Source organism: Arachis duranensis, chromosome 5, assembly GCF_000817695.3.
Source record: "Arachis duranensis cultivar V14167 chromosome 5, aradu.V14167.gnm2.J7QH, whole genome shotgun sequence".
Taxonomy (NCBI): Eukaryota; Viridiplantae; Streptophyta; class Magnoliopsida; order Fabales; family Fabaceae; genus Arachis; species Arachis duranensis.
Genome location: NC_029776.3, coordinates 31,419,321 through 31,431,235, shown reverse-complemented (window position 1 = coordinate 31,431,235; position 11,915 = coordinate 31,419,321).

Here is an 11,915-nt window from a genome sequence, read left to right as displayed (position 1 = left end):
TATTAATGTGAGCTAAATCAACATCGAAAATCTTGTAGTGTGTAGGCAAATACTCAACAAACTTTGCAGGAAGAAGATTGTGGTTATAATCATCCACAAATCATGAAACATACCATTTTCCAATACTAACTCTGGGCTTTATTTGCATCTTGGCAGGACACTCGCACCTAATAACCACCTTGTGCTCCTTTTTACTATCCTGCTTCTCTAACAATTTCCTGTCCTGGAAGCTTTCTCTATTGCACAAGTACGTTTATCGTACAAAATCACATTTCTTGTTTTTAATCTTCTTCCTTTCACGTATAGCAAAACCCTTCAATCGACTATACTCTTTGTACATTCGACTTGCCTCCTTCAGATTGTTTAACTCCATTTAGAGGGAATCATCGGCAGTTACTGTTAAACTCTTTCCTGCAGCCATTTTCATGTCTACTCTTTCCTCACCTCTACCAACCTCTGCCTCATCGTCATTAATTCCCATGTCAAGTCTCGTTTTCTACAATAGATTTAACGAACAACTCAATCCAAAGTACACACACATCAACACATGATTCAACATCATTTCTCATAAATCCCAAACTTGATACATATCGCATGAGAACTTCACAATTACATACCTCTTCTAGGTCATCTTCCTGGACTCTTTGACTCAGACCACCTATTGCAGCCACATCCATGAATGCATCATCCACTAATCTTCTAAGACACTCCTCTATCTTGGACGTGGGATCTTACCTTGGTACCAGCAAAAGTCCCAAAACAATCTACTCAATGCTTGCAAATTTCAATTTCGCAAAAACTAACATTTCCAGTTTCAATAATGATTCGTTCATACATCTTATCTATAAATTAATACTTTATTATCCAATTTTTTACAAATTTGTCTTACATCATAAACATCACTATCATATTGTACAATATAAAAACTTAACAAATCAATTATTCAAAACATATGTGCTCCTACGCTTCTGCCCAATTGATTCATCTTCATAATACTACTCAAACCATATTTGCATAAACCTAATTTTTTTACAATAAAAAATCAATACAAGCCGCTACCTACCTCAAAGCCACACCAATCTAACTGCTCATTACTTATCATACCTATGCATCCTGCACCTTAAACTTTATGTTGCTCACTCACTAACTACATCCACCATAAACACACTTTACCCACAACCAACTGATGCAAATCTCAACTATGCTACCTCAAAACAACCTATCATCACACATTCGGTATGCAATAATACATACCAACTGCTCATCACCATAAACAGACTACTATGACTATAAATGGATAAACCCTTCCCCCAACCTACGAATCCATACTCTATAAACCCATCACTTAAATTCAACACAACAACCATTTCTGACGCAACAAATATATAAACCGTAAAAGCCACTTCTCGCACAAATCAGCATCTCTTTTCAATTAATTACTAACATGTGTAGCGAATATCTTGCAACTGATTGTTCCCTTTCTTCCTCAACCAATCCGTTGTTAAAATGGGTGTATCTGGAAACAAAAATCGCTGTGTCTACCATCATAGACCACCCATTCCTCCTAACATCCCCTAACTAGGTTGGTGACTTGTTCTTTCTAACACTACTTGATTACCAACAATTTTTAATTGACACCTTTGTTTCCTGCATGATACTAGCTAATTCTCTCTCTTCGAGTCACAACTAACAGCACAACGTCATTCAATCATGCACAGAAATCTTAAAGCTGTCCAGTTATGTCTTTTCGTCCACATTTATTAGAGATATAATTGTCAATTACATTTACATTAAACAACAAAAGATACAATGTTATTGGATAAAAGTTAGAATAACGTTGTTCCAACATAATACAATAAAACACCTGATAATTTTCTTTTATTATGATACGAAAATTAATTTCAACAAATTATCAGACTAATGATTATTATTATAAAAGTATTATATATATGATATGGATTTCTGCTGCTGACCTTTTTGTATTGAAATCAAGACAATTAGAAGATGAAAACTAACGCAATTTGCACTTGGTCAAGAGCACATATAAATTAATTTTTTATGCATTAAATGTAATAATAAAATTGTTTACAGAAAAGCTCTGCATACAAGCCCTAATGGCTTGTATGCTTTACAAGTTCATTAACCAATAAACCCTCAAAACGCGCTGCAACCCTACGTCCAATACACGCGCTATATAACTACCAAATTTAAAAGATTTGTTTCCTTTCTTCGTTCTTCTTCTCGTTCTTCTTCTTCTTGTTCTTCTTCTTCTCGTTCTTCTCTCCTTATTTCTAGATTTGTTTCGTTCTTCTTCTTCTTCGCGTTCTTCTTCTTCTTCTTCTTCTTCTCATTTTTGTTTACTGAAATCAAAGTTTGGATTCGTTTTGAAGATAATGGTTGATTCAACGTCAGATTCTCAGCTGAATCAGAGCGAAGTGGATTATGAATTTGAATCTAATGAAGTCCCTGAGGTTTGATTTACATACGTTTACTCTGAATTTTGTTGTAGTAATTTGTATAGCATTGTGTAGCTGAATAATTCGTGAACATTGACTGTGAGACTAACGCGTCAACATAAATCTGTGGATTGAATGTAATGTATTAATTTTGATTGATTATCTGGAATTTATAGCAGACGCTCGGGTATAGATCAGAACTTTTTTAGGTGTATTTGTTTCGGTAGTGTGGGTGTATTTACATTTATGGCTTTTTCTGTTATTTTAGCTGAGTTGTTGTCGTTTGGGTGTATTATATCAGACATGATTGGGTGTGTTTTTTGTTTTTTGTGACGATGTATTCTGCAGCATGTGTATTTACAACTTATGGCTTTTATTTTCATTTTAGTTGAGTTGGTGCCGTTCGGGTGTATTATATTTGCAATAGTTGGGTGTATTTATAGTTTTTGACATGGTGTATTCTGCATCCTCTCTTTGTTGTTGATGACCAGTTTATTTCAAAAGTTTGAATGACCTTTACCACCCTTGAAGATGCTGGAAAATTTTACAGGAACTACGCCAAGGTTGCAGGTTTTTCTACAAGAGTTCGGAGCACAAATAGGAAGGAAAACGAGATTAAGAATCAATTGATTACATGTAGCAGAGAGGAAAAATGGAAATCTAAAATATCTACGACCGAGAAGACGAATTCGACAGCCGGTTTAAACTATCCTGCAAGAATTTATATACACACATTGAAGGATGTCGGTGCTTGGATCATTTCAAAGGTTGTGCTGGATCATTCACACCCCTGCTATCCAAGTAAAGCAGAGATGCTCAAACAGCACATAGAACTAAGCATGTCCATTCGTCGTACAATAGAGAATAACGAGGAGGCCGGTATCAGACCAAGCAAAATCTACCAATCATTTGTTGCGGCTGCTAGGGGTCACCGCGAGTTACATTTTATTGAAAAGGACGTGAGGAATTACATTACCAGGGAAGTGCAAAATGTTTCTGAACAAGAAGATGCAAAGGAATTCGGGAAATATTTGTTACGAATGAAAGAGAAGAATTAGAATTTCTTTTTTGAGTTTGAACTCGAGGAGGATCAATCGATTAAGTTGGCTTTTGGGCCGATGCTAGAAGTAGAGCTGCCTTTGAGTATTTCGGAGACGTCATTTCATTTGACACCACCTACAATACAAACAGGTAATAAACTGCCCCTGTTTATGATGCTAAATTAATGTATCTTTATGAATCCACAGCAGAGTTGTATATTGGCTGTTTTTTGGGTGTATACGAAGCATGTGTTGGGGTGTACCTAATGATTTTGCATTCTGCACTATGGTAATTTGTTTCAGGTGTAATTTGGTTTGTGGTTCTTTTGTCGGGATGAATCACCACGGTCAGTCAACACTTTTCGGATGCTCTTTGATGAAAAACGAAGAAACTGAATCATTCAAATGGTTATTTCAATGTTTGCTTCGTTGCATGGGAGGAAACGCTCCAAAAGGGTTTCTCACTAATCAATGCGCATCAATGAAAAGGGCTTTAGAGGCCTGTATGCCAACAACAATTCACCGTTGGTGTATTTGGCATATCATGAAGAAGATTCCAAGCAAATTAAACGGGTACAAGGGACATGCAGATATTGAACAAGAAATGAGCTAAGTTGTTTTTAACTCTCATAGCAAAGACTCATTCGATAGGAATTGGAATGATTTTCTGCTGAATTTTGGTCTTGTCGAGAACAAGTGGCTTTCAGGTAATGTTTGTTTAAAATCTGCAGCAAAGGTGTAAATTGCATGTTTTTTCGGGTGTATTTATAGTCTTTGTTTGGGTGTATTCTGCAGATCTGTATGAAGACCGTCATATATGGGTTCCTATCTATCTGGATCACCACTTCTAGGCAGGGATGAGAAGTACACAAAGGAGCGAGATCATGCATTCATTTTTTAACAAGTTTATCACCCGGAACAACTCGCTTATTCAGTTCGTCAAACAATACGATAATTGCCTCGGAAGTAGGGAGCAAGCAGAGAGAGAATCAGATGCTGCAGATTTTCATACGGTCATACCGTGTGCAACCAAATCCTCCATTGAATCTCAGTTTCAAGATGTGTACACTCATCAAAAGTTTAAGGAAGTCCAAGCGCAATTCAGAGGAAAGGCGAATTGCATCACCAGATTAATGAATTCCGCTCTAGGCTATTCAGTATACGAAGTCGGAGAACAAGTTTCCAGCTCAATATTCAACAAGTTTGTGGTTACTTACGACTCAGTTGTAGCCGAGGTAAAATGCCAATGCTTATTATTCGAGTCGAGAGGGATACTGTGTCATCACGCACTAAGCGTGTTAAGCTTTGAACAAGTAAGCCAAGTGTCACCTAGATATATACTGGAACGATGGAGTAAGAAGGTAAAAAGGCGACACACACACATCAAGAGCAGCCACGACGAGCCACTGATGGAGCCAAGAAGCAAGAGGTTTGACCAATTGGTTTTTCGTTCGCAAAATATTTGCAAATTTGCATACGAATCGGAGGAGCTGAGTGCAATTCTGCACCGTGCGTACGATAACGTCATGGTTGAGATGGAATCATTAAAAGCCAAAAGGAAGGGGACATCTTCTTTATCCCACGAAGACGCCAACTTGGAATCCGTTAACGAGCTTCAAAGCCCGCCAAGGATCCGAACAAGAGGACGTCCAAAAAATAGGCTAGGTTCAAAGTTGGACAAACAGATTGCAAACGCCACAAAGAAGAAGAAAACGAAAGTTTTAAGCGAGGTAAAAGTAATGTTTTTTTAAATTTGTGGTGATTGAGTTTATTTTTCTCGTTAATAGTTTAGCTAATAAGTGAGTGTTATATTCAGATAAACCTGTTTGATGTTGCATCAGTGTTGCATTCAAATTCCAGCCAATATCAAGGACATATTATGAATTATCAGTTTACGGTACCAACAGCAGGAGATAACTCTTTGGGTGTATAGTTTTACAGAATATGGGTGTAAAAGCACTGTTTCCCTTGGGTGTATTTTTGTGAATTCACATTTTACATTTTAAGTGTTTAGGGTTCAGGATTTTAGTCTCAAAGCATCATGGGGGATAGATTTCAGGGTGTATATTCAACTTTATTTGGGTTTAAAAAATCGCAGGTTATGGGTGTATATTTGATTTGATATTTTTCTTCATATTTTAGTACCTGTAATTCATACATTTTGAATACAGCACAGACAGTTTAACAGCACAGACAGTTTGGGTGTATATTTTAAGCAATTTTGGGTGTATATTAAATTCCTGTTGGGTGTAAAATTTATATCTGTGTTTAGATCTGCCTTGATGTTTTCCTTCATATTTAACCACCTGTAATACAGCTTTTGAATACAGCACAGACAGTTTAACAGCACATATAGTTTAACTATGGAAAAAAATTTTCACTGAATAGAAGTTGTTTATAAATGGCAATTTTTTACAACATTTGTTCAATTTACAAACTAGCTAGCAGTTGGATTACACATTTTCTTTATCAGTAGAATTTATCTGACAAAACGGACTCAATAATACGGAGGATGGCTTCGATAGTCTTATTGCATTACTCGCTCTAATTACTTCATCTCTCTCTTTACTCATTTCATTGAATAGTATCCGTGAAGCATACTCCACTCTATAGTGGTCCACCTCGTCCTACAATTAAAAAGTATATTCTATTTAAACAGCAATATTAATTCAGTAAAGTAATACAGAGTTATATAGTTCTAAAGACAGTTACCTGTTTCCAATTATCCCATTCATACTTTCCCTTTTTAATGTTTTCCGACTCAATTAACTCAAGCCACTTCATAACGTAGATAGCGCAGTCATATCTGAAAATGAAGAAAATAAATTACAAATCTCATTTAGGAAAGTTTAATGTTCATAGTCACAAATTTATACGTTGATTTTTAGCCTGATATCTTAATGTATGATGCTTTAATTTCCTTCTCTTTCTCGCCTTTCTTCAGAGGTTCCCCGCCAACATATGCTCTCATTCTTGAAATTACATATCCCTTAAATACCAAAACAAATCAGTAATACACCCGAATGAAATACACCCAAATGAATGCAAACAATGATTATTTAGAACATACTAAAGATATAAAATACAACCAAATTAATGCACAAGATACAACCAACTGAATAAACAACATACACCCAACTTGATTAACAAAATACACTCAAATGGTACCACAAAATACACCCAAAGGAGAACACAGAGCCAACTTACAGTGAATTTATTAAGCTGCTTTCTCTGATCGCTTGGAGCTTTCTTGTGTAGCGGGTCAAGTATATGAAATCTCCGCTTTCTTGTATCAATCACCCATAACCACCAATGGTCCGCGTGGCAAACAGGTGCAAAAATCTGAAGGATTGCCATATTTCAACAGTGTGTTATTTTATTTGGCATATAAGTAAAGAACGGTACTAACAAATTTTACAAATGAAAACTTACATATGGATGCGAAGTTAATTTTTTTGCATCTATGAAGGGAATAAAACTTGGGTAGTCTTCCACCCTGAATTCTTTATTGGTTCTAGGTGATATGAATTCCCCGTTTGGGTGCTTCGAAATGGCCATGTTCTGCAATAATTGTGAAACAACAAATGAAACACTGAAAATACACCCAAGTGAATACTATAAATACACCCAAATGACTACACAACTTACACCCAATTGAACGTAAAAAATACATCCAAATGAATACAGAAAATACACACAAAATTTGTAGAAGTAACACTTACCACAATATCGGGGGGAGACAGTATACTTGTTCTTGAAACCTTTTATCATTTGTCTGGTTGAGGATGTGGCACATGGCAGATACAATCTAGAAATATATGCCAAAATCAATTTATATTAATAAACATTGCAGTAAACTTTGGTGTAAAAACATTAATGTTATTCTAATATTACCTCAGCTTCTATAAAAGTTGCTGCCTGGAGTGATGCAATGTGCATTTTTACAAAATGTATTTATCTTGGGCCATCAGAGTGCACATGTTTTCATACTCGTTAGTTCTGCCATCTGCGTATGTCTTCACTCGCGTCCCCCAGATGTAGCACTTCTGTTTCATATCATCCGTATTCAGATTTATTCTCGTAGGAGTTTCAAACCTCCCAGAACTTTCTCCCCTAGTCTCCCTTTGAATTTGTAGACTTTTACTTTCTTCTTTCGCTGCATTTCTTGCTATTTTTTGTACCAAATTATCTAATTGTTCTAGCAAATTTGCAGCTTCTGGAGATTTTGCCCTTTCTGCCTCCTGCGTTGACGCTCCCTCCTGCGTTGATGCTTCTTCTTGGCTTGAATCAGTGAGGCCAAGGCTGAATGATGGCATCTGATCTGTTCTAGGAGCATACGGTGTTGTCCGTGCCATCATCAATAGGGCAGCAGCGTCTTCTGCAGTTGGATAACTGCGTCATCATGTATAACGTGTTACAAGAATAAGAATATACGGATGATAAGCAAAGATTGATTTCAGTCTGATTAACTTACATTTTAGTTGGAGCTGGGGGAAGCGTGGGTGTGCTTTCTTGAAGTTGTTGGGGGGTTCAAGAGTGCTGCACAGTTACACACAAATTAATCATGGCTTAAAAAAAACTATTCAGGAACAATATACACCCAAACTGTTAGCATATATACACCCGAACTGTAACTCAATATACACCCAAACTCTAAACAAATAATACTATTTCTTACGTTTTCGTAGTTCCTTCAATTTGTAGCAGAGGGGTTGGTTCAAAATTTGTCTCAGGTGTTTCTTCAAATTCCGGCACAGTGGTTGTTTGGGACACTGGCACAAAAACTTGAATCGGAACTCTAAACAAGAAGAAAAATGAAAGGTTAACAATGCCTTTGAAAATAATAAGGTTATAAGGTTGAAATATTCTTGAAAAACTCACATTGCAAGGGCTTCCGACGGTGTCTGTTCCCTCACAACCATCATATTCGAATCAGCCGGCTCACTGGCTGACTGTTGAACCGGACTCAACCTAAAATACACCCAAAGAAAGTCAATAAATACACCCGAATAGTTCAAAAAGAAGACAGGCTTTGTTTTTTGAGAACTTACATACTTGCAGTTTTTGCTTTTTTTTCCTCCCTTTTTTTCTCAAATAAAATAATAAAGGGCTTTTTTTCTAAAAAAAATATATACAGAATTAGAAGTAGAAGGTAATAGAAGAACAAAAGTAACAGTTATTTGAAAGAGAAATTACATGCTCTCTGCCAGCTTGTTTACACTACTTTGTTATGTGCATCAATCACTTGATTCAGATTCTGAATCAGAATCTGAATCCTCTTGACTCTTCTTTCTTTTTTTGGAGTCCATTCTGGAAGGCAAACAATCATTATTTAGAACATACTAAAGATATAAAATACACCCAAATGAATGCACAAGATACAACCAACTGAACAAACGAAATACACCCAACTTAATAAACAACATACACCCAACTTGATCAACAAAATACACCCAAATCATGATAACAAGATGTTATTAAATAAAGCTTCTTACGTTTCAGAGGAGACATAGCGACCTTCTGTCGATCGCAGGTCAGCTTCGTTCTGCCTGCGAAACAAGAAACAATTATTAGCAAAGAAAACACACTAAAATCTGAAATATACACCCCAACAAGACATACCCCTCTGCTGTAGATTTTTCATCGATTCCCCTTAATAATTCATCTAGATCTTCACTTCCTATTTCATATCTCTCACTACATTCATAAAAGAAGATGTTAACAAAATAATTATGATGATAGACGGTAATATAGCTTACGAGGTACTGTACCCATCATTGTATTGATCTTCTTCAGGAGATGAATGCTCAACAACAACCTTTTTCTTTTTGGATTGTGTTCTGGGTGGAAAAAACAAGTATGAATCAGAAATAAAAAATTAATTTTATCACAGAATATTATCTAAAGAAGTGCTTACTTTTTTGGTGTTCTTTGTGTCTTTTTCTTTTTCTTTTGCTTCTCCACCGGTGATGATTCTTCGCTTCTATAAGTTAATAAGAGACACTTCAGTTAATACACGAAATCTTTATAATGAGGCCAAAAGAAAGGAGTAATAATTTCAGAACATTACTCATCACTTGATTCAGATTCTGAATCAGAATCTGAATCCTCTTGACTCTTCTTTCTTTTTTTGGAGTCCATTCTGGAAGGCCAACAATCATTATTTAGAACATACTAAAGATATAAAATACACCCAAATGAATGCACAAGATACAACAACTGGATCGAAAATATACACCCAACATAATAAACAACATACACCCAACTTGATAAACAAAATACACCCAAATGGTTCCACAAAATACACCCAAGTCGACGAAGAAATTACACCCAATTATGGTACTTACTTTTTTCCTTTTTTGCTGGGTTGTTTTCTTGGTGAATCCTCTGAGTCTTCTTGAGTCTCAGACTCAGAGGTAGAACTATCACTGTCAGTTGTTTCTGTCTCCGAAGACGATGTTGAACTCGCCTTCCTTTTTTGTTTTTTTGATTTCTTGTTTTTTTTTTCTTTTTTCTCTATTTTTTTCATTTTCTCTCTTGTTTCCGCCATATTTACAATCCCCTGAAACATTAGATATTTTAGTTAGCAGCATTCAGGTAAATAAAATACACCCAACATATTACGTTCACTTACCAAAATTTCCTCTATTTCTGCACTCATTCTTTCGACCAACTGCTCCTTACTCCAGTTGGCAATCCAGGATTTTGGCGGTCTTTCAGCCCTCTTCTTGCCATTGTTTTTAGAAAGATAAAAGTAAATTATCATCAGGGCAAAGAGGCAGCCATCAATTGCCTTCTTCTTTTTCTCCTTGTAGTCGGTTATGCCCTTGACCATAAAGGTTAAAACATGCCCCCCCCCCAGTTTCGCTCCGTTATGCTGTCTATCTCAAAAATTGGGGCCAGGTGCACAGGCGAGATTTTGTTTATTGTCGTTGGTAAAAGGAACGCCATCTGTATATAGAGGATGAAAATCCTCTTGAACATTAGGCGTTCCTCTTCATTACCAACGCCAATATCCATCATCTCATCTGTAAGACTTTTGAGGGTCTTACCCTAGAATCTTCTAAAAATTACTTTGTCATCCTCAGAAAGTTTCTTATAATCGACTTTCTGAGGAAATAGATCTCCTACAAAAGGAAAACAACAAAGTATCAAATTCGGTTCAAATACACCCAAGCATCAACTTAAATACACCAAAGCATCAGTTAATATATACCTATAGTTTTTAGCGAGTTACCTGTTGCATTGATGCCAAGCGCATCACCTATTTTTCTTGGTGTTATTTTAAAAGAACTGTATCCCGTTTTCAGTCTGTTCTCCCCTAGTTTGAAGTTGTTAGCCAGCTTCCTTAACACTTGGTGATGCACCCTTAGTGGTGGGATGTGCATCAAGCCACCGAATCCCAAATCCCTCACAATTGTTTTTTTTTTCCTCACTCATGTTTCTGAATTTATCACTTAAGAGATGTGTTGCACACTTAAGATCTTTTGTTTGCTGTAAACAAAAATAAAATTATAGTCAGATATAATTCTATTATATAAAATTGATTTCATGTAAGACATATATTTGTTCTTACATTTCTTCCAGGTTGGTTTCTCGCTGCCATTTTCTCTGAAATGAAAAATACACCCAAAGATATCAGTAAGATACACCCATATATATAAGTCAGATACACCCATTGATAACAGTAAGATACACCCATAGATATGATTCAGATACACCCATATATATCAGTCAGATACACCCATAGATATGAATCAGATACACCCAACAATTTATGCCATATACACCTAACAAGTTACTCCATATACACCCACTAAATTATGCAATATACACCCAAGAACAACCAATATTACAAGGACAAGAAATATCAGAATAGTTGCAACAATTGATTATATTACACTATATCAGTTCAGAAATTTACATCCAACAAATTATGCCATATACACCCAACAAATTACGCAATATACTCCTAAAAATCAGTTACGAGAAAAACTAGAATAAGAAGATCAGTAAAGCGTAGAATAACTAAGAAGAACAGTAAAACCTAGAAGAACGTAGAAGAACATTAAAACGTAGAACAAGAAGAATATTAAAAACAGTAAAATGAGAGATAGAACAAGAATAACAGTAAAACCTAGAAGAACGTAGAAGAACAGTAAAACCTAGTTCTTCGATTTCGAAATGTGAAAAATCTACAAGATGAGTAAAAATAGTAACGTACCTTGAGTAATATTTCTTCGTTTTCTGTTGAAATTGTTGATTGAGAGTTCTATCTTTTGTTGAAGGTTTCTACTAATCTCTACGACGAGTTCTATCTTTTCGGTTTGGAATGTTACTCGAAGTTTGAAGGTTTGTGTTTTGTTCGAAGGAGAAGTGGAAGAGTGCGTCATAACGAGTGCCTTTTGCGAAGCGTAAC